At 43.9% G+C, this 23,726-nt stretch overlaps 1 protein-coding gene across 4 annotated transcripts in view; it reads right to left on the bottom strand.

The window, feature by feature from the left end:
* The window catches only part of SYK (spleen associated tyrosine kinase), an 84,373-nt gene extending 61,931 nt beyond the window's left edge, over window positions 1–22,442 (bottom strand). For 2 of the 4 annotated variants that reach the window (XM_079109287.1, XM_079109290.1), the window contains exon 1: window positions 22,117–22,438. The gene's annotated coding sequence lies outside the window, so the exon portion shown is untranslated. Of the gene's footprint in view, window positions 1–21,911; window positions 22,085–22,116 lie in introns of those variants that run through there. The other 2 variants (XM_079109289.1, XM_079109288.1) reach the window with 2 other exon arrangements.
* Window positions 22,443–23,726: the final 1,284 nt, after the last annotated feature.

Genomic DNA, 23,726 nt, shown 5'->3' with positions numbered 1-23,726 from the left:
TCTTTCTTTTTTTGTTCAACCTGTGCTAAAGGTTGAATAATTTTGTTGATTTAATTTTAAAGAACCAACATGGATTTTATTCAATCTCCCCTGCTGTTTTCCTGTTTTCAATTCCAATGATTTTTGTCTTCATTTTAATTAGTTCCTTTCTCATTGGAGGAGGCCTAATCTGCTTTCTTTCCCCTGTAGTTTCCTAAAGTGAAATGGTGGGCTATCCACTTTACATATTCCTTTTATCGAACATATTGCTTTGGTTTGGAGATGGGTTGGGGGCGGCCCCAAAGGCGCTTGTGCTTCTGGAAGCTTGGTTCCCTATGGGGTGTATTGAGGTTGTGGCCCTTTAAGAGGTGGAGCCCAATATGAGGTAATTCCTTTACAGGGTAACACCCTTGGAAAAGATTAATGTCAATCTCAAAGAAGTGAGCAAGGTCTCAAGGAACTGGATTAGTTACTTTGAGAATGGGGTGTTATAAAAGTTAGGTCACCCACATCTTTGGTCTCTTCTAAAGACCCTCACGTGTCTTCTGCCATGCTAAGATGCAACATCAGGTCCTTGCTAGACGTGACTGTGGACCATGGACTTTCCAGCACCCAACACAGTGAGCCAAAATAAACCTTGTTTCTTTATAAAGCACCTAGTCTCCGGTATTTTGCTGGTCTCAGGTATTTTGCTACAGCAACAAAAGATTGACTAAGACATATACATACTTTCTGTTATAATTTTTTTCCTGTAGACTGCTTTTGCTACATCCCCCAAATTTTGATAATTTCCATTTTGCACATTTCAAAAGATTCTAAGATTTCTTTTGAGACTTCTTTGATCTCGAGGGCATATAGAAGTCTGTAGTTTAATTAAGTACATATTTTTATGACTTTGATTCATTTAAATTTGTTAACATGTTTTCCTAGAATGTAGTTTATCTTGCTACATGCTCCATATGAGCTTGAGAAAAATGTGTATTCTTCTGCTGTTGGAGTGAACATTTTATAAATGTCAAGTTGACTGACAGTGCTGCTCAGGCCTCTGCTTTACTGATTTTCTATTTGGTCTATTAATTACTGACAGAGGGAAACTGAAATTGCCAGTCATAATGGTAGATTTTTCTACTTCTCCTTACAGATTTATCAGTATTTGTCTTGTGAGTTTTGATGCTCTGTTGTTTCATGCACACACATGTAGGCTTGTAATGTCTTCTTGGGTGTCTGATCCCTTTTATCAATTATGTAAAAATTTTCTGGAAGCCCTGACTCCTATTGGATATAAGCATATGTCTTTTTTTGTTTTCTTTTTTGGTACTGAGGTTTGAACCTACAGGCACTTAACCACTGAGCCATAACCCCAACCCTTTTTTTATATTTTATTTTGAGACAGGGTCCTACTAAGTTGCTTAGGACCTCGCAAAGTTGCTGAGGTTGGCTTTGAACTCACAATCCTCCTGCCTCAGCCTCCTGAGCCACTGGGATTACAGGAGTGGGCCACTGCACTGTGCCCAGCTGAACCTTAGTCTTTTAAGTGATACAGAAAGACAGGATGATGCTACGATATGAGGAATTCACTTGGGAATTTCCAGATAAGGCAGGACTCTGGTTTTTTCCCTGGAGGGTAACCTTTGTTACAGAGAAGGTTCCAGTGCATTTCACAGACCTGGCCAAAGCCTTGAGGGGCTCTTTCTCAGATCTTCACCATAAGAACCTAGTGAGGTTTGGATTAACCAAGCCTTTTATTGTCTGTATTTTCTGATGTTTTGATACTGGGGCCCTTGTTAATGTTGAAGATACTACCCCCCCCCCCCCCCAAGGACTGGCCAATAAAGATAATATAGAGAAAACAAAACACTTCCCATGTGCAAACCAACCAACCCAAAGTCCGCCCTTCAATGGCCTCCTTTATCAAGCTCTCACAGACCAAGCAGTGCCTCCCCTGCCTTAATTACCCGAAGGCCAGGTACTCAGGCAACTGGGGCCAGGCCTTACCAGGAAGCCCGCAGAAATCATGACAAGAACCCAGCCCTCGCCTGCTTGCCCTGCCTTGCCCAGTCTTCCTGCAGGAACCACAGATCAGGCTCTCCTCTTGCCTCTGCTTTCCCTTCACTCCCTATCTTCAGAGGGGCTCTGGTGTGTCCCCGGGGGTGCTGGGTGGGGTGCTGGTCTCTGACTTCCCTAGGGTCTCTGACTCCTAGGGATCTGGGTTGACATTCTTCTTCAATGACAGGCATTTCTGTGTCTGCATGTCTTGCGGTACCCAACTAAACCATATCATCCAGAGTACCCCTAAAGTGGAATCCCTGGAGGAAAAAGCCCAAGAAAGGGGCCTTCTCCTGTCCACAGGAGGGTTTTTCTCTCTCAAACTATTGCAGTCACCCCTAGCCAGTCACCCACATCGCCTCTCGAGAATGACTATCAGCGTGTGACTCCAACAGCTTCTGTGCCAGGTATACTAGTTTGGGCATCTCTGAATGTGCCCACCTCTCCAGATGCCCAGCGTCCATCTACCCGAAAACCTGATTGAATAAGAAAAAAGTCACTGATTCTTCATTTGTCCAGCTTCTTGTTGTGAGGATGGAAGGGACAAATTCCAAGCTCTTTACGTGTCAGAGCTGAGAAAGGTGACTGTGTCTCTCTCTGTTAACCCTCCTTTACCTAATGTCTCCCTCATGGCTATCATAGATGGCCCACAGGCCGTGTCCAGAGGAAAGAACACATGAATGGGTGAGGGATTAAAATAGAATTATTCTATCATAGATGGCTAAATGATTAATGATTTATAAATGAGAAATAGATAGATGATTATCTGATCCATAAGCATTTGCTGGATGAATGAATGATATGTGACTGGAGTTTTATCCAGACAGAACCCCAGCTGCTCCCTCCTATCCAAGGAAGCCCAGAGGAGCTGCAGGTCCTAGTCCAGTGTGCTCCACCTAACTCTGACACTCCAGCAGAGGCCCCACGAAACCCAGAACTGTGTGCTCATCATTTGCTTCTATACTCCCCGCCCCACAAAGGAATGCTGAGATAATCTTAAACAACAACTCCCTCAAAATATCAGGTCCCTATTTCGGCATGCAAGTATGGAATGCAGAAGGAAAACAATGTTTTACACATTGCCACCAAATGAAATAGAGTTAGCAAATCTTTTTCTGATTTATTTAAATATATATCCAGTTGTATTTTTCTACCAGGATTATCAACAGACCACTAATTTGTCCAGAATTATGGAGACTGTGGATCTTATCATCTAAATTCCTTTCTTTTCTTATGCACAATGTTGAAGAACATTTCAGGTCTAAATCAAGGCAATGAAAATAACTTCAAAATTAAGGTCTTTGTGTTCTGAAAGCAAAGCTTGCTTTTCTCTTTCCCCTTGATAACAAGGTGAAGCTGTATTTTGTGTGCCTTGTCTTGGACAGCATCCATCTGGAGAGCATTAGAAAGCCTGAGTCCATGTGGGTAAGAGAAAAAGTCTGAATAGCAGTTACAAGTCCAGCTCAAAAATGACAGCGCTTAGGTTCCAGAACTTTCTCTGTTACTTTTAGCCCTAACACGAAGCCTCTGGTTCACCATCTGCAAAATGAGAGCAGACAAACTCTCCTCAATAAGTTGGTGTAGGGCTGGGCGCAGTGGCACTTGTCTGTACTCCAGAAGTTCGGGAGGCTGAGGCAGGAGGATCTGGAGTTCAGAGTCAGCCTCAGCACAAGTGAGGCACTAAGCGACTCCACGAGACCCTGTCTCTAAATAAAATACAAAATAGGGCTGGGGACGGGGCTCAGTGGTCGAGTGACCCTGAGTTCAATCCACAGTACCCCACCCCCAAATAAAAGATGTGGGGCCATTTGAGTGCTCACCGTGTGTTGGCTATGACCTGGTGAATGCTACAGCTGCTGGTGAGGCAGGTGGGAGGTCCTCGGGATGGCCGGATGATGGCTCAGGACATGCTCTCTACTCTGGAGGAAATGACTTTGCTCCTAGGAAGGCAGGCTCACACGCCCGCCCCTCTTCCCAGGCTCACATGTCCCTATTCCCAAACCTTCTGCTTCGGCGGCTGCCTACAGGTTCAGGGCACGCACATAGCACAGTGCTGACGGCGCTGGGATCCCATCGTTGCCATCCAGCTTGACCTGACCCCAGCCATCTTGCACTGAAGCCACCGTGTTTGCTCCTGGTTGGCCCTGGTGTTCTCCCCACAGTGTCCCCACACACCACAAGTAAACTGGACCATTAGAGTGCTGTGTGGCACTTTTTGCCCTCTCGGTAGTGGGAGGGTAATGGACCCTTTAAAGAGGTACACTCTGGCTTGAAAGAAGTCACTTTTGTCCTAAACTATATAGGTCCCTCTTTGGATCCAAAGTCCATGGATCCACTTGGTTTTGCGCCTACTCTTCCGTCAGTACGTCCTCCGACAGACTGCAGTCTGTGCTCTGCCTCTGTATTCAGTCCTGCGGCACCTTGGGTCTGGTTCTAACAGGTTCTGTCCAGGTGGTCCCAGGACATCTGTATTACCATAATGTCTTTTTTCTATTTTTGTTTTGCGGGGGTGGGTTCCAGGGATTGAACTCAGGGACACTCGAGCACTGAGCCACCTCCCCAGCCCTATTTTGTAGTTTATTTAAAGACAGGGTCTCCCGGAGTTCCTTGGCACCTCGCTTTTGCTGAGGCTGGCTTTGAACTCAAGATCCTCCTGCCTCAGCCTCCAGAGCTGCTGGGATTATAGGTACGTGCTACCATGCCTGGCTATAATGTCTTCTTAAAAGAGAGGTAGACTGGAGTGTTTTGGGGTTGAAATTCTGGGATAGCTACAGTTTACTTTAAATAAGCCTTGAGCAAAATGTCAGCAAAAGAGTTGACACATTAATGTGTCACACTATTCCTACAACTAAGCCATGAGTACATGTGTGATTGTTACACCATGCTTCCTACTTTACTAGGTCAGAAAATATTCATTATCAAAAATCAAAGCTTTTTTTTCCCCACAAAAATATAAAACCAAAACCTAAAACTCACTCTACATAAAATGGACCCGAAAGCCAAGACTGAGGTCTTTCCACCATTCTGAATGCAGGGGAGTCCCTGAGTGGGCACATCATCTACAAGGCAGTCAGGGGACAGTGAGGACCTTATTGGTCTTACTGAAAGAGATGCGAGTGACCACGATACCTGGACCCCGACACCTTTCCTAGCGCACAGAGTGATGGAGAAGAGCAAAGAATGGTGTCTAAGAAACATTGAAAATATAAAGACCTGAGTAAACGCTTTCCTGTTGTCATGATGTTATCTGAAGCATTTTGTACACAAAAGTCTCTAACTGCTGAAATGACCAACACTTGACCCTCTGAGGAACACAGTCCTTTGTAAGATAACTGCTGCATTTCAGCACTCAGTACTGTCGACAGAACAGGCTCAGGCCCCAGGGAAACATGCCTGTCTCCTGAAGCTGAGGTTACAGTGTCCTTCAGGGAGGTGAGAGGCTGCAGGTGTGGCCCTCATCGACCTGAGCTGGACCTCAAAAGACTCCCACTGAAGAACACCTGAGCTTCCACAGGGGTTTCTGCCTGGTGATCCCTGAATGAGCTCGTGTCCAGTAGGACTCAAGATGGTCCTGCAGGTCTGATGATGTCTGATTGTTGGAAGCCACCAGGGCCTCCTGGTGAGTGTACAGCATCGTTGATCCCCAGCGTGGGTAGTTAGAAGCAAACCGACATGACATCAGTCTCTAGTTATGAGAGGTGTTTATTTCACAAATATTAACTGTAGTAATTTTTCTTTCTTAAGTGAAACATTTGTGTGCTAATTAGAAGAGTGTGGTGGGAACCCTGCGGATGGAACCCAGGCCTCACACATGCTGGACAAATGCTCTACCCCCGAGCTACACTCAACCCCAGAAGATTTACTCAAGAAATCACTGGGTTTACTGCTAGATTTAAACAGAAATATCCAATTGATGAGATTGCATTTAATCCTGAAGACTGTGATCTGTCCACCTCTGGACTTGTTCACTGATGTCTTCCTGGTACCAAGACAGTGCTGAGCATAATAAGATCTGCTGTTGTCATTAACCAAGGTAAAACACAAGGCTGGAGACTTTTACTCTATTATAAAGTAGTGGTACATTTGTTTTGGAAGCACGTTTCTTACAAAAATAACCTGACTCTATTTACCTGGGTTTTAAATTTTATTTCCCTCCTTTGTACAAGAGAGAAACAAAATGTAGTTGATTCCCATTGTTTGATGCTCCATAAAGTCAACCAAAGCACTGAATCAGCCAAGACTGAATCACGGCTCCCTGCGGCCAACAGACTGTGAGCTTCCGCTGACGACATTTCCATCAACTGATCCACGGGTAACTCATCTCATGTCTGGATCCGTTTAACGCACTTCCGTTGATTCCCTGTCATGGAACTCATGACCAACAGCACTGTGACTTGTGCCCAAACAAAGCTTCCCTGGTGCTTTATCCCCAGGACACATCATAGAATTCTTGTGCTTAGGAACTACCCAGCTCTTCCGCATTACACTTTGGGACCATAATAACCAGCAGTATGGCCAAAGAAAAGCACCAAATGATGCAAAACTATGTCACTGAAGAGACTATGAAAAGGACACTTGTTTACAGAAGGAGGTGGAACACCCTGTTAACACATAGCCTTGTTCACCCTCAAGCACAGGAGCGTGCACGCTAGTGACTCACATTTTTTTCCCCACTGTGCACATCCAAAAAAGCACCTTGAGTATTTATTTTGGGATGACGGTAAATTTTAGAGAGTAGGTGAATTCACAAATTTCACAAATTCAGAACCCTGAAAAATGAGGATCAACTGCGTATCATGTTATACAAGAATGCCGTGACTCAGATACCCATGTGGAGAAATTTCTAGAATATTCCCAAGGGGTCTCCATGGTCACAAACAAACTAGACAGGAAAGTTCAGAATTTTGTAAAAATCAGTACAAGGAAGAATTGATTTCTTATGCGCTAATATTTGGAACATTCTTATCTGAGCTCACCTCAGCTCCTGAGAGTCACATCTCCCTCTCTCTGGCTCTCTATCCAAACATCTCCTGCCACCTTCAAATCGTGGGGTTATATGAAAAGGCACCAAAAATCAGTCCCCACCACAAGGAAAGTTTGTTTATTGTTACAGCTGTTGGTTATTTGCTACACACAAGGTACACAGTTGACTCAGTGTAACTCAGGCAGTGTAGCCGAAGCAACATGGCAGAGTGAATACAGTCTTTGCAACTCAAGCATTTGAGTTCAAATCCAGCCCTGGTACTCACAGGCCTGGGGCAAATAAATCACTCTCCATTTCTTCATTCATCAAAAGGATGGAGCTTCAGCTTTATTTGGCATGTTCTGTTTTTAGGGAAAAAATAAAGGCATAAATGGTAAAATGATGACATTTGCTAATTTTTGGTTGGAATTGCATTTTTCTATAATTCTAACATTCTAAAACAATATGGTGGCTGTGATGAATAAATAAGGTTACACATGACCTGAGCCTGATGTTGGGCTCCTGTTGTGTACTACCTGGCCACAAGCCACTCGAGTGAAGGACAGATCTTGGCTCCTGCTGTACCTGCTGGGTTTGGATCCATCCACATGTCCCCCAGAGATCCATGTGCTAAGGGCTCAGTCCCAAGCTTGGAACTATTGAGAGGTGGTAGAATCTTAAGAGGTGGGGCCCACTGGGGGGGTCCCTGGTTATGAGGGACATGTCCTTGATAGGGATGGTGGGACATGGTCTCCTCCTCCTTTTTACTTTGAAGTCAAGAGGTTCTGCTTCACATGCACAACCACCTGATATGCCACCTTACCACAGGCCCAAAGGTGATGGGGTCAACCACTCATGGACGGGAACCTCCAAAACTGTGAGCCAAAGTAAATTTTTTTTTTTGGGGGGGTATAGGAGATTTAACCCAAAGTTAAGTGTTTTACCACTGAGGTATATCTCCAGTCCTTTAAAAAATATTTTTTTGTAGTTGTAGATGAACAGCATGCCCTTATTTTATTTGCTTATTTTTGTTTGCAGTGCTAAGGATGGAACCCAGTGCCTCACACGTGCTAGGCAAGCACCCTGCCACTGAGCCCCTAAATCTTTCTTCTATATAAGTTGAATGCCCTAAGTATTCTGTTACAGTAATGAAAATCTGACTAATGCAATAGCTCAGCACCTAACCCTACTCTTGACATATGGGTTAGGGTTGGGGTTAAGGTTAGGTGGGGAAGGGGAGGATGGTAGATTGTGAGACAGACATTATTACCCTATATACAAGTACAAAAAGAATCTTAAAAAATATTTATCACTGTCCAAAAAAAGTTAATGGAAATAAATAAAGTTTGAAAACAAAATTACTGGGCCTCCTCTCTGTGGTAATACCTCAAGCCAAAAGACGGAAAGCAATGTTCACGTGGTCTTCAGAGATGGCAAATCTCTCCAGCCCTGGGACAGATGGTCCAGCTGGGCTTAGGGATGGCAACCAGTAATTTCAGGACTTGGACTAAAATGCCTGTGGAAGTCAGGAAGTTTGTGGTCTCCAACAAGAATCAGGTCAGACGAGGGACCCTTTCTGCCCAACTGCTTCAAAGTCACTCCAGACGTTTGTTACAAATGCAGAGGCCCAGCCCACTGCAGCCCCCCAGGCCAGCATCTGAGGGCTTCCCTGCTCCTCGCTGTTCCTATCAACACCCAGTGGTATGAGGCACTGCTTTGCTTGGCAAGCTCAGGTCACAGGACACTGAATATAGCCACTGCCCTGCAGGTCTGTCACCCTGGGCCCCAGCTAGGCAGGCTCTCAACATCTCTTCAGGTGGGACCCAAACAACAGTGGCTTTTTTAAAGCTCTCTGGAGGAGCCCAGCAGGTACCCACGGCAGAGAATCACTAGCTTTGGAATTATTACCTTAATAGGGAAAGTTCTGGAGTTCAAAACCGATCCAAACAGAGCTGGATGGAAAACCGGGCAGAAAATTCAAGTTGTCATAGGATTCAAAAGAAGTCATGTAAAATGCATCCTTCAGAAAAGCGCCTTAAAGGAAGTGAAGAACTTTGAGTGCTATCTGATCGATTGATGTGATCATTCCCACGAAAGACCCCTGATGGCATCCCTGGCTGAGTGGAGGGGCCGGGCTGTGGGGTTCACAGGCCATGGGTTACCACACTTCCTGCAGTCAGGCTGAATCATGCTAGGAAGTCAGAATTCACAGGCCCTTCGAAGCGACCTCTCTTGTGGTATTTTATCTCTACTCAAATTAAACAGCACAGGAATTTCAGAGACAGGCAAACTGGCCATCTCTCACCCGGATGCAGGGACAGAGTCCCCAGCCGCTGGGTCCCGCTCGCTTCTGCACAGCCAAAGAGCCTCAGGATTCTCCTGCCTTTCTGCCCATGGCAAGCCCTTCCAAGCACACTCAGAGTGCTTAAAACCCCAAGTGGGGCACAGTCAATTTCCTATTTTTGAAAATATGGAACAGGGTCACTAGCTCAGCATTTGTTTGTTTTTCTCTAAGGAGAAATTCTTCTCTACAGCCCCCTTTCAAGATGGACAAAGTTGAGTCTGATTGTGCAAAGAAATAATGCTGAGTTTTTTACAATTTTAAAAAAAAACTTTTTGCACCACTCTGGTGATGGAACCACTAGTACATGATAGGCAAGGGCTCTACCACGAAGTCCATCCCCAGCCTGGGAGGGTTTTTGTTGTTGTTGTTTTTGTTTGTTGTTTGTTGTTGCTTTTTTATTTTTAACAGCAGAGAGAAATGAATAGTACTAAGGTTTTTCCTCCACTCCCTCAAAATCCTCTTCATCAATGTCACTCAATTCTTTCAATAACTCTGACTGTCTCTCAGTGTCTGCAGGGTTTCAACCCCAAGACACCCCCACCCCAGGGACATCCAAATCCACAGCTGCTCAGGTCCCTTGCATAAATGGCAGTGTTTTTGCACATAAGCTATGCACATCCTCCCATGCACTTTAAATTATCTCCAGATCACTTATAATCCCTCATACAATGTAAATGCCATGCAAATAGTTGTGATACTATATTGTTTAGGGAATAATGACGAGAAATTTAGTACGTACACATTCAGTACAGATGCAATCATTTTTAAATATTTTCTATATGACGTTGGCTACATCCTGCGATGTTGCAGAAGCTGGGGATACAGGCATCTGCATTCTGAGCCACTTAATCCAAGGATTCATTAATCAGATTTCTCCAAAGCAGTGCTCCTATTTGTAAGACTGCTGCAAAGCCATGGAAACCAGTCCATGCTGACCCACCAGGAGTGTGCCACTGACTACCCTGCCCTGCGTGTGCCTTTGTGCACATGGACACACTCGTGTGTGTCCGGGAGGCTGCCGTGTCAAATGGATGGTTTCAGCACTGAGGATGGAAGGGCTGGGCCAGTTGCCTGTGGACAAGGTTCGGTCTCCTTTCAAAGGGGATGGTGCTTCTGTGCCCATCAATTCCTGAACGTAGATCTGCTTAAGAAAACTGGGACCCACACTGTCAGCATGTGGGAAAGTGGCAACTGGTACTTAAAATGCTCTTTCCATGAGCAGGGTCATTACGAACCAGGAAAGACAGGAGCAGGTCAAAGCTAGCTCCACTCCTGGGCTCCTCATGGGCTCGTGCCATGGGCTGTAGTCCAACCTGGCATCCAGCAGACCTTGCTACGATCATGGAAATGCTCGTCACCTGTCTGACACAGAACTACAAGTCACATGTGGCCACAGGCCATTGATATGTGGTTAGTGTGACCGGGGAATTTAATTTTCATATCAAATTAATGTTAAGTAACTGAAATATAAATGGCTCCATGTTGAATATCCATGGCAGAAAAGTCAGAGAAAGGCCCTCTGTGCACACCTGGGCACCACACAATGCCCTCCCTGAGACCAAAGTAATGGGGACTGCAGGTCAAGAGGGTATCACATAAACACACCCCAGGAACATAGTCTGTGTGGCCCAGACACCTCTCCCTTCCAAAAATTTCTCTCACTTGGGCCAAACTTGGAGGTTCTGCTGTTTTATTTTTTTTAATATTTTTTTAATTGAAAGGATGGTTATACGTTTTCCCAAATATGTAGTTTACTGTATCCAAAGCATATCAAAAACTATTAGAAAGGAACTTTAAGAGTGTCTAGGCTATGCAAGAAGCCATCAGGCTAGAAGCACAAATCACATAAAAAAGTTTATGATATGATCTCCAACTAGATGCTTTAAGCGTGCACCACCAGGGCCAAAAGTCATGTGACAAAGGTTTTAGGGCTTCAAAGTAAGAGTAATGGTATGACCCCTGGGGATGTCCCTGTCCAAGAACTGGGGACGGGAGAGTGGAGAAAATACACTCTCTCCATCTTCCTTGTTAAACCCAACTTATTGATTCCCCAACACATGATGAGCTTATAGAAAGCTTGCTTCAAAGTCAGGTGACACTGCTGGGCAACAGCCATTCTGTTTCTGTGACCCTCCCATAAAGTCTTTTAAAGTCATGTTACCCATATACGAGCCCTTTTCTCAAGCCCCAGATAACCAGCAGCTATATATCCCTGATTTTCTGCACTTGACCTTGAATATTTTGCAGAGGGCCTACTCTTTGCAGGCTCTGTGCTTTGCATAGAGCTCCCCAGAGCTCAACAGCAACCCAGGGGCAGGAATTCTTAGCCTCGTTTTGCCGATCAGGTAGCAACAGCTTAAGCAACTTCAAGCAAAGGCTGGAATCCACACCCAGGGACCTGGTCTGCTTTTGCCAACTACACTGCCTCAGAGAGGACCTATGCCCTCTTGGAACCAGACGCTTACGGGTCAAAAACATAAACCTAGGGATTTCATTATAGAGTGTGTGTGATGAGCTCTGGGGCTGTCCTGGGTGAGTGTGCTATGGCATGGATGGAGACATTCAAGGCCTGGGAGGTGACAGCACAGTCCAGATGGGCCACGCAAGAGCAGCCTTCAGGTTACATCTGATGCAGGTGCCAAGCCACAGCCATCCGTAGCCCAAGTTCTCAACCAGGAGTGAGGCTGTTTGTGTCCTATGTGTAGCAAGCACAAGGCACATGGTCTGATAGCAACTAAGTGCGGTGGGCTATGAACAACACTAAAAAACAATCGTGAGGATGGAGGCCATTCAAATCATCTTGTGCAGAAAATGCTGCAGAGGTGGGGTGCACGCATTCCTCCTCTGGGAGTTATTTTATGTGCATCTTCCAAGTGTGTTATTCACTTGCTGAGAGTGCACTCATAACTCTCAAACGCCTTCCTCTCCCAATTCTTCAGACTGACAGACTTTTATCAACCCAAGTTCCCATGCAATGAGACCTCCACAGAGTGCATAAGCCCTCTCTTTCTCTGTATCTCTGTCTCTCACATACACGTGCATTAAATGAGGAGGGACCACTGTGGTCTTCAATCAAAGGCACACACAATCGCCTTTATATCTGGCATTGCAATTGATTCCAATCTGGTGGAAACGTCTTTAGCCTTCAAAGATGTGCTTGTGTGCTATGAAATCTGACCAGCTAGTTCAATCACAGTGGCTGCTGCCTGGTGGGATGGGCTGGGAAGCTGAACCCCAGCATTCTTGGAGGAAGGCCTCTGCATCAGAGGATCGAGACAAGTTCCTCGGGTCGTGGTGTGCAAGCATGTTTGAGAACCAGGGCTGTACAACTTCAGGTCAGCCACCTGACCTCACTTCTCCCTTCAAGGCAGAATCTTCCCAACAGCATGGTGGGTGTTTCCAAATAAGTTCTCTTTCTTCTCTCATATTATTGATCCGACACCTTGAAGCAAAGTCTATTTTATTTTATTTTTCTAACTTGAAAACGACACATGCTCATGTTCTTTGCAAATCCTGCAAACATGGAAAAATACACAGAGTACAAGTGCATATTTCACTTTTTTTCTCCAAATCAGGTCTTCTCCTCAGATGAATGCTGCTATCTGTTTGGTACTCATGTTTCCGGATCACTCCACATATTTACACACACACACTCCCATATTTGCATAGGTAGATGCACACTTACATGCAGTAAATAAAAACAATTACATCATTATGGGCATGCATGAGTTTTGAAAAATGTATAGTAAAATGACATGTGACATATTGCTTATTCAATAATATAATGTTGATGTTGTTATAATTTGGGGTCAAGATATAAATTAATATCTATCTATCTTTGTAAAAAGACTGCATAGGATCCTAATGCATGGATAGACTATAATTTATTTAACCAGTTCCCCTCCTGACATCTATTTTTTCCTGTTATTTTTTCTATTACAAAATCAAATGTTGCAATGAGTTTCTGCATGCATACATATAATTTCCCCACTTTCGTCAATACATATATGCAATAAGGTCCTAAAGGTGAAATTATTGTGTCAAAGTATCTGCATGTTTCAAATTTCAGAAGCTATTACCAAATGACCCACAAACACTTCCTTACGTTCTTTCTCCGATTGATTCAAAAGAACTCACTACATATTAAAGCTACTGGTGCTCAATCATTAGCAGTGAAAAATCAACGTAGCTTTCAGGTTTTTTCACTGAATTTTTTCCATTTGCATAGGGGTTTTCTTTTAGGAATTCATTCCTGTAAGTCTTTTTCTACTGTGAATTCATATGTCTATCATATTTTAGGATGTCCTCTTTATTCTACAAGTATTAAACTATCCACCTAAATTTTAATATTTTTATGATTTCATTTAGATATGCTTATTTTAGTGGTTCTTCTTTAGTTATATATGACAGTAGAATCCATTTTGATAAAGTTATACAAGTTATACAAGGATATATCTCATTCTAATTAGTACCCCATTCTTGTGGGTGGCCACGATGGTCGGGTTCACTTAGGTATTTTCATAGGTGTTCATAGGAAAATTATGTTAGATTATTCTATCATCTTTCCTATTCCTATCTCCCCTCCCTTCCTTTCATTTCCTTTTGTCTAATCTACTGAACTTCTTTTCTTTCCCTTATCCCCCTTTATTGTGGGTTAGCTTTCACATATCGGTGAAGACATTTAACTTTTGGTTTTGGGGGACTGGCTTATTAATCTTAACATGATATTCTCCAGATCCATCCATTTACCAGCAATTGTCATAAAGTCATTCTTCTTTATGGCTGAGTAATATTCCATTGTGTATATATACCACAATGTCTTTATCCATTCATCTGTTGATGGGCATCTAGGTTGGTTCCATAAAATTCAATTTATAATTTATTGTAGTCTAAAGAACAAAGTTTTATTTTCCAAATGATTATCAGCTTTTCTAGTACCACTTATTCATAACCTCGCCCTTCCTCCCTGACAGATGTGGAATGATTCCCTGCTGTGCACTGATTTCCATGTATATTCGAGTCTATTGCTCCCCTCTCCATGGTAGGTCTGCTCTCGTGCTCTCCCATCTACCACTTGTCATTCCCCCCATCCTATTTTCTTTATTTTTTTAAAGTTTTTGCCAATCTACATAGGAAGAAACACTGTGTGTTAAGTACTTCAGCTTGCTGAATTGTGTTTGGTTCTGACATGTACCATGCTTACAACCATCTGTGTACTGAGCTCATGAAGGTGGCAAGACTCCCCCATCTCCAAGCACAGAGAGTTTCCTGGAGCTCCTGAGGGCAGCACAGAAGAGACATCAAAAGAAGAGGCCAGACTCATGGGTTGAACTCTCCACCCACCCCATGCTCCCTAAACTCAAATGCTGGCATCCTAACCCCCAGAATTTCATCTTGGATTTTTATTTGGAGATAGGGTCTTCATAGAGGTGAGTAAATTAGAATGAGGTCCTTAGAAGGAGCTCCAATCCAACATGAATAATGTCCTCATACAAAAGGGAAATTTGGTCAGGTAGACACCTGGGAGAAAATGTCCTGTGAAGATGAAAACAGCCATCTATAGGCCAGGGAAGAGAGACCTGGAACAAATTCTCCCTTGCACCTCTCAGAAGGAATCACCCTGCCAAGGCCTTGATCTTGAACTTCTTGACCACCAGAACACCGTTTAAGCCAGCCAGCATGTGGCACTTCGTTACAGCAGCCCTGAGCAAACTAATACACCATTCCTCTATGAATGGGTACGGACCATTTCCAGAGTTTACTTAAAAAAATTAAACTGGAGAGAATTTCTTGCATATATGTCTTTGCAGAAAATGATGTTCCTTCAGAGAGATTATCCTTCACAAATATTCAATTTCTGTTTGCCTTCTAGAAGATGTTCTTTTCTCTAGGGACCAAGATGTCCTTTCTTGACTGGGTCATCAACAACCCATCTGCCTCACAAAAATTTTCATAACCAAATGAAAATGAGTCCCAAATTTTGTTTTTCTCCTCATTCTATTCCAATGCTTCAGAAGACTGAGTCCTTCTTCCCAGCCCTCCAGGTAGTAATGAAGTCAGACAGCAACGACTCTGCCACTTAGTTCGACAACCACAGACACTATATTAGTCAGCTTTGCATCACTATAACAAAATACCTGACACAGCCTACTGAGGGACAGAAAAAGTTTTAGTTGGCTCAGTTTTGGAGACTCAAGGTCATGGTGCCTGAATCAGCTTGGTTGTGGTGAGGATCAATGGCAGATGTCAAATGGTAATGGCCAGAGTTCACTGGAGAAAGCAGTCTCATCTTGAGCCAGGAAGTGGAGAGAGGGAGGAGCCAGGATTCCCCCTTTGGTAATAACCCTCTGTAAGATCTCAAGGGAGAATCATCACAAGTGAGAACAGGGTCCCCAGTGACCCCCGCACCTCCCACCAGTTTCCACTTCTTAAAGATTCCACAGCACCTCCCCAAACCACCACCCAGGACTGGAACCTCTCATCACAGGGATCTTGCAGGGTACCCAAGCCACAGTAGACATGAAGGTCTGATGGTCAGTGACAGACAGTGCTGCTGGTTGCCAAGTGCACCTTTGCAGCAGCTTCCAAGGGGACTCCATTCACTCTGGGTCGGGGTCTGGAAGTGAACTTAATCTCCGTGAAAGGGAGACAGCTATGCAAACGGACCCGACATTCTCATATGTGCCTGTCACGGTGCCAAGCCAAGGGGTTTTGTCCAGTTCCTATGAAATTTGCTTCACTGCTCAACACGAAGCCAGAAGGATCACAGCAGGTTTCCTGCCACCACCAGGTGAACAGTGAAATCAACACATCTTAGGCCAAGCTCACATCATCCCTCTGCCCTTTCAAGATTCCTCCAGTTGGTGGCAGGACCTGAAATCCTCTCCTTACTTAGGCATGACGGGGGCACGTCTTCCCTTTGAATGCAGTAGTGATAAGAACTCTGGGTGAGAGGGTTGGCATCCCAGCCGTGACACTTAGTGGCTGAACCAATTCCTGTACCTTTCTGAGTCTCACTGTCTCTCAGCAGGTCAAATTAGATGGTCCCTAAGATCCCTGTCACCTCCGACATCTTATGCATCTTTGGTCATGCATCTAAAAATTTTGTACTCACACTATCCTAATTAACAATATGGCTATCACATTGGGGCTTTCTTCTTAGACAGGCTTCCTGTACGAGCTACTGGATCAAAGGGTGACGGTGAAGCCCACAGAAGCCAGCAGCATCTTGGGGAACCAATACCAAGACCTGCAATGCACTCTGGAGAGCTGCTTCTCTTTCCTGCTTGCTGGGACTACCCTCCCAACAGCTATGGCCATCAGCTGACTGGTGTCACTAAGAAAAGGAAGTTGTGGACTTCCGCCTCAAGCCTAGGCAGCCGCTGTAAATGGAGAGAGAGGAAAGAAAGGACATGCAGAGCACAGAGCAGAAAATACATCCATCCATGTGCCGGGGTGCTAAGGACATATGCCATTGGTGGATGGGGAGCTATTGCCTCCCTTGAAACACGTGAGGTAAGATAGGCTGCAACTGAAGGAGGCCACCACCCCGAGAGCAGACAGGCAATAGGGGGAACCTTGGAAGAGACAGAGACTTGGAAGAACAGAAGAGGAGAAGAAGGCAGGAGAGCAGAGGTGCCCTCCAGCAGCCAGGCCCTCCCTAGCTCCTAAACAGCCATCCCAATGACAGGAATCATAAAAGCTCTATGCAATGAAAAATAAATGGGTAAACAAAAACAGAAGTAAAAAGTTGAGGGAAATGTATTTGACAATTATGGTGATGGATTTACAATAGTTAAAATGTAAATGAAAGTTTTTAAGAGGCATATTAATACTCCAAAATGCAAAACAAAGAGTGCAATAAGCAATTGGCAGAAAATACATGTAATTAACAAACTCTCCAAGGTGCTCTTCATTTATTAGTATATGTACAGCAAAACTGAAGAGCCACTGTCAGACTAGAGCAGAAGAAGTTTCCAGAAAAAGAGAAAGAAATGAAACTGAAAGATTACTTGGTTTATTTGATTATTGAAACTTCTGTCAGAAGGCATATCAACTTTTATGTCAGAGAATTGGGAAATAAATTCTAATAGGAACAGCTCAAACTAAGAAAATCCCCAAACAGAATAAAATTTTGTGCCAGGAAAAACAAAAAGGGGTACAAGAAAGAAAATATAATTATACTGTATGCTGTATTCATCTGTTTATTGTTGCTATAACAAAATACTTGAATCTGAGTACTTGATAAAGGAATTTGTTTAGTTCATACTTTGAGGCTGAAAATACAAGGTAAGGTGGCCCCATCTGTCTGGCTGCTGGTGAGGGCCCTGCTGGTTACATCACAACATGGCGGATAGCATCATGGAGGGAGCCAATGCTGGGAGAAATCACATGATGAGGCAGAAAATCAGAAAATTTCTGGGGCCAGACTTGCTTTTTGACAGCAACCCACTCTTTTGGGAACTTATTGGGGTCCCATGAGAGCACCATTAATCCCTTCTGAGGGCAGTGCCCCTAATCACCTAACCACCTGCCACTCACTATTCTGCCATCTCTCAACACCACCACACTGGGGAAAGCTTCCAGCACATGAACCTTTGTGGGACACACTCAAGCCACATCCCAAACACAACATATGCCTGGCTGTTGAAGCTGGGGAAGCTGCTACCCCTTGTAGCTATGGCAGGGAACAAAGGTATGGGAAGACCACCAGTGGGCTTCGGGCCTGGCGTGCTGACTGGACAATACATTATTTGTATGGAGACTATAGTCATAATAGTCATAATAAAGCAAACACCAAAAAGCTTTTTAACCCAAAATTATAGAATTATCCTGGGATGGAAAGCGGGTGGAAGACACAGGTAATCTAGGACCACCAACTCTTCAATTCTCAGACAAGGAAGTCAGCACACTGAAATGGATACCTCGAAATAAATAACAAATGCAGAAAAGGAAATGAGAACGCTAGAAGAAATAGCTCAAAAAAAATGAAAAGCTTGCTTTTGGGGAGCAGGACTTGTGGATGGAAAGAATAAAAGAGGGAAGTCATCACAAATTAAAATTAAATAAAAGAGGTCAACTAACCCAGGGCACATCCAACATGTGGATGGCCACTCAACAGGAACTGATAGATGCAATTGAGTATCCTACTGATCCAGATAGAATGAGGATTTATCAGTGAAGCTAACCAGAGGGAGTGAGGGAAGAGAAGTCACGTGTTGTACATTTAATAATTTTATAGTTAGGCAGAGCACAGACAAGTCAACCACTCTTTAACTTGCTGATTTCTGCCCGTCTCTGCCCTGGGTCTTCTCTGTTCTCACTTGTGGTATCCAGGTTTAGGCTCCTCAGTCACCTGGAGTCCAGTTTGACCTCCTCCTGCGGACATGCTTCCTACCTGCTTGGTCTTAACACGGGTCACGACACCTCTGGGCACACCAGGCCGGAAGCCCACTGTTTTCCTATACCTGAGTTCACTGCCCAGCACTGGAGAAGAGCTGTGAGGGATAGCAGCCCTCCCAACCTCAAGATCCAGGACCAGCATCAGAGGGAAGCACTTCCCTTCTTCCCCCAGAGAACAGCCATCATAAAAGCTCACAGCACCTGCCTCGTGAGGAACAGAGCCTTCACCAACATTTTTAATGTCTTCACCTTATCATCCCGCTATCTGCTTTGGCCAGCCTCCAGAAACAAATATGTGGTTTCCAAGAAATAAAAGAAGAAAGAGAGCACCACTTTTGATTAGTTTAACCAACTGTAACATAACCGAAATATTCTTCTGTCTTCCGGTAATTTTGAACTTTGGATAAATTTGATTGAATTTAAGATTCCAACCCAAGCATCTTTCAAGAGATACAGAGTAAAAGCTACATAATTGATTCTTAAAGTTAAAAAAAAAAAAAGAATACAAGCTAACTTTTGTCAAAGTTGGCAAGTAGAAAAAATTTCTCGGTAACATAATAAAATTATGAACTTTCCTAAAATCCAATGAGGCTAATAATTATTTAATCTTTCCCAAATCTTTCAATAGTAAAACTCCCATTTCCTGGTGTTAAAATCCACAGAGTAAGGTGATAAGACATAATTTGGGCAATTTGATGACAATCTCATTAGGACTCTGCCTTTTTATTTCAATTGCTTAAGAGAAAAAAATGCTCAGTAGGTAGACATTAAAAAAAAAAAAAAATTTGCCCGAAGTCCTAAATTCCTAATTTATTTTTCTCTACCCAGTTGCAGCTAAACCAGTGCAGAAGCAGAAGAAAATATTAACATGTCGAAAATGGGGGTGGAAAAATTGGTTTAGGGGTACAGTTGAGAAAAGGTGGGAAAGCAGAAATTATATCCGATACAGAGTGCCCTGCCATTCCTCAGGTAGAGATAGCAGAGGTAGATAGAGTCAGCTTCAGAGTGAACAGGAAACCGTGTTTCTTCCAAGGACACACTGCAGCTGTACAGGGTACCGATAAACTGTTCTCTGACTAACTATCATCCGCTTGTTCTCAAATCCTAAGACTCTCACAAACCCTGAGGTTTGAAATCACATGGCTAAAGGATAAAATATCCACTGTTACTTGAAGGATCCATTTGATCGATCTGATTGGAACTTTAGTGATATCTGCTATTTCAGACTCGGTGAACAAGATGGGAACTGCCCCCCAGTTACTGGAAAGTGTGAGTTACTGGGCAATATGAATGTCAATATGAATGTCCTCTGCTTTCAGAACAGACAGTGGTTCAAAGAAATTGAATACACTCAGTTCTGAAAAGGAAGGCTTTTGGTTTTCTGTTTTTGTAAGTTTTAGGGAACTTCAATTAGTGACAACACCTGCCCCAAACTGACACACAGCTATTTATAGTCTTTATTTATTCCACTTAGAATATCCAATACTGTTAAATGGCAAAGTACAGAAAGATTAATGCGTGGGATTGCAGGATGCTCGTGGAGTGTACCGGAGCTGTCTGTAACCAGTGGTGTTGGTATGCAACACACCTTTCTAAATTCTGAAATTTAAACTCTAAATTTAAGTTCCAAATTCTGCAAAAGGCTGAATTCTGAAACATATATTGGCACAAAGGTTTTGAGTGACTACGAGCAAAACATGGCCCATGAGAGGATTTCTACAAGAAGTCTTGGTTTAGAAAACAGAGTGACTGGATCTGCATTCATCCTATTAAACACCAGCCCAAAGAAGACCACCGACACTCATCTCAGAAAAGAAGATCTAGTAATAAAATAATCTGTCTACCAGTTTTCTCCCTCAGTTAAGGTAAAGACCTAAAATATATTCCTCATTTTTATCATAAATCATTAAAAATATTCTAATTAAGACTATAAAATGCAATGTATATAAACACTTTATAGAGGATAACACAATTTGTTTTACTGCAAAATTTCTCTAAAGAACACTAAAACAAAAGTATGATTTAGATAGAACAAAATAACTTGATAAATAATTTTAATCGGTAAGGTTTGTCACCTAAAACACCTACTACTTTATAAATATTTAAACCTTTCCCTTTAAGCTCAAATATAAATATACCCATTCCCTATTTTGACTTTCTTTGCAGGAAAGAGAGACACAGCAATGTATTTAGGATTTAAACAGCTGCCTGTGTAAAGGCAATGAATTTGTTCTTACTTAAAACAAAGAAATTGGACGACAGAACAAATTCCATTTATTCCAGGAATTCTCAGGCATTTCAGGGTTAATTTTTTTTAAGCGAGTATTCAGACATGGCACATCTGCAAATCTTTTTACTATATCCTTGGATTCTTTGAAGGTTGAAAAAAAAAAAAGAGAAGAAAAAAGAAAAGGAATTCTCCCAGTAGATAGTTTTACTTGAGTTCAACCCAATCTCTGGTCAGTCAGACAAAACTCAAAATAATCTGCAACAGCTTCCCACTTAAAAGTTGCAAATAATTTTTCTAGTAATTGTCTTCCTAGTTTCTCGAACATTCAAACAGAGGCAGCAACTGCATTTTGTATAGTTCTTAAGTGAGTTTAAGGTTTGGAAGCCATATTGTCCCCTCCAAAAAATATTTAACTCAAATTTACAGTTTCCTATTTAAAACTTTCCTGACTCTAAGTCATTCATTGGCTAAGTAAGTTACTCTGCAGTGGAAATGCACCCACCAGGACCGGAGCGATCATGATCAATTTTAGCAGGGGTTCTGGAAGTTTCTTGTCTTAATGCAACTGCTCTTTCTATAGCCAAAGGCCCGCGTCTACAAAGCCTCAGAAGCCACTGGGGACATTCCCACATTGATTGACTTCGATAAATACAGTTGACTTTTCCAATGGATTCGCCTAAAGTGGTCAAAAGGAAAATGCTCTATTTCAGAGATCGAACTTGTCCAGCTGTGCCGGGTCCCCGCCTCGCGCTTCCCAGGACCGGGGAGGCTTCCGCACTGTGCGCGCAGGCTGGAGCCCGGCGGGAGTGGGGATCCCAAGGTCACTTTCCGCACAGTCGGGACCTCCGCGCGTCCCCTCGGCCGGGCTACGGCCCGAGCCCCGCTCTCCCGGAGCAGGGGCTGGATTCCCAGCTACCGTTTGGGGGAGAAGCGCAGGCAGGACCTACCTCTTTATTTAATGGTTTTATCACCTTTATCTACTGTTTTCAAAGGCCAAGGGCCCTGCGGTCACCTGCGCCGGTGCGCACGGACGCGCAGGCAAGGGCAAAGGACGAACACCCACCGCTGGTCTCCGGGTCGCCCCTTTCCGAACCAGCAGTGTCTCGGGAGCGCCCCGAGCTGCCGGGAAGGAGCGCGCGCGGCCACACCTACCTGGGCCAGGTGGGGCGAAGGCGGGGCGCGAGTGCGTTGGTGGCGCGGGGCTCAAGCGGACGCGTCCGGGAGGACAGCCGGGACGCCGCGCCGGCCTCCGGCTCCTCCTTGCTCTTCTGTAGCCAGCGTCGCCTCAGCCACCCGGCTCGCCGCGCTTCCTCATTTTGGGCAACTTCCTTAACGCACCCGGGCAGGCGGCCGCACTTCCTCCAGGACTCCGCCCCGGCTCTCGCGGGCCCGCCTGGCTGACAGCGCCCAGTGCACCCTAACGCCAGGGCCAAAGGTCCCGCAGGTTGCAGCAGGTGAGAAGCCCGGATGGGGCGGTCCGCCTTCCTCCTCTCTCCTCCCAGGCCAAAAGGCCAGGCAAGGAGCCTTGCATGTAAAGAGGATGGGACTGCCAACAACGTGAACCTCAGCAGAGCCCTATGTGGCCCATGCCTCCCCACCACCTGGCTGACATCTGTGACTGCTGAAGCCCTGAAGGAACTCAGGGTCCTTTTTTCTTTCTTCCTTTCCTTTCTCTCCCTCCCTCCCTTCCTTCCTTTAATTTTTTTTCTTCTTTCTTTTAACCATGCTGTTGCTTGGAAAGAGAATCTTTCTTGTTTTTGTATGGTGTATTTGCAGTCTGCAAGCCAAGATGCTCCTGGTCACACTGTGGCCCAGAGACCCCCAATGCCCAAAGGGCATTCCCTGTGGGAACATTTAGTGGGTGGGTCCCGCCTGCCAAAGGACTGTTTTTCTGAGGACTTTAATTAATGGTCGCAAAGTTCTTTACATTGAGTCCATTCCTTCCACCTACAACTGGTTCTCGTGTCGCATCTAATTATATTAAGGATAATTCTTTTTTAAGGTCCTTCAAATGTTAAAACATGTCCATCTGTTTCTCCTCCTACCGATTTTTTTTTTTTTTTTTTTTTTTTTTTTTTTCCTGTTGAACTGTGAATGTTACCAGAATCTTTGGTCAAACCTTAACCTAAATAAATAATAAAACCCGGAGGTGGTGAAGGAGGAAATATCACCCACCTGTGCCCCGTGACAAGAAGTATCACAAGAACCTGACAGAACCACCATCTTGCACAAAGACCAAGGGCAACCTCACACATAAAGCACTTCTCAGAGGATGTCTGTCCAGCAACTGCCCTTTCAACCTTGAATGGACGCCATTCGTCTTAGTGATCCTTGTAGCCAGGATCATGGTTCAGAATAATTTATAAAATTCACCTCATTTCATGGATAAAGAAAATGTGATAAATACACACAATGGAGTTTAATTCAGCCATAATGAAGAAGGTGGGGGGAGATAGGGAAGACTAGAGTTACTTTATATTAAGTAGAGAGGAGTGAAAGGAGGGAAAGGAGTATGGGGGAAGGTTTGATAGTACAGTGAAACAGACATTATTACCTCGTACTGCATGACTGATGTGATCCTGCAATACGTATAATCAGAAAAATGAGAGATCACACTCCATTTATGTATGATCTCTCAAAATGTATAAATGCATTCTACTGTCATGTACAACTAATTAGAGCAAATGAAAAAAAAAAAAAAAAAAAAAAAAGAAGAACCACCAAATGATGCCATATGCAGGAAGATGAGTGGAACTGAAGAG

Source organism: Sciurus vulgaris, assembly GCF_902686455.1.
Source record: "Sciurus vulgaris genome assembly, chromosome: 13".
NCBI classification, from domain to species: Eukaryota; Metazoa; Chordata; class Mammalia; order Rodentia; family Sciuridae; genus Sciurus; species Sciurus vulgaris.
This window is presented reverse-complemented; position numbering and strand designations above follow the sequence as displayed.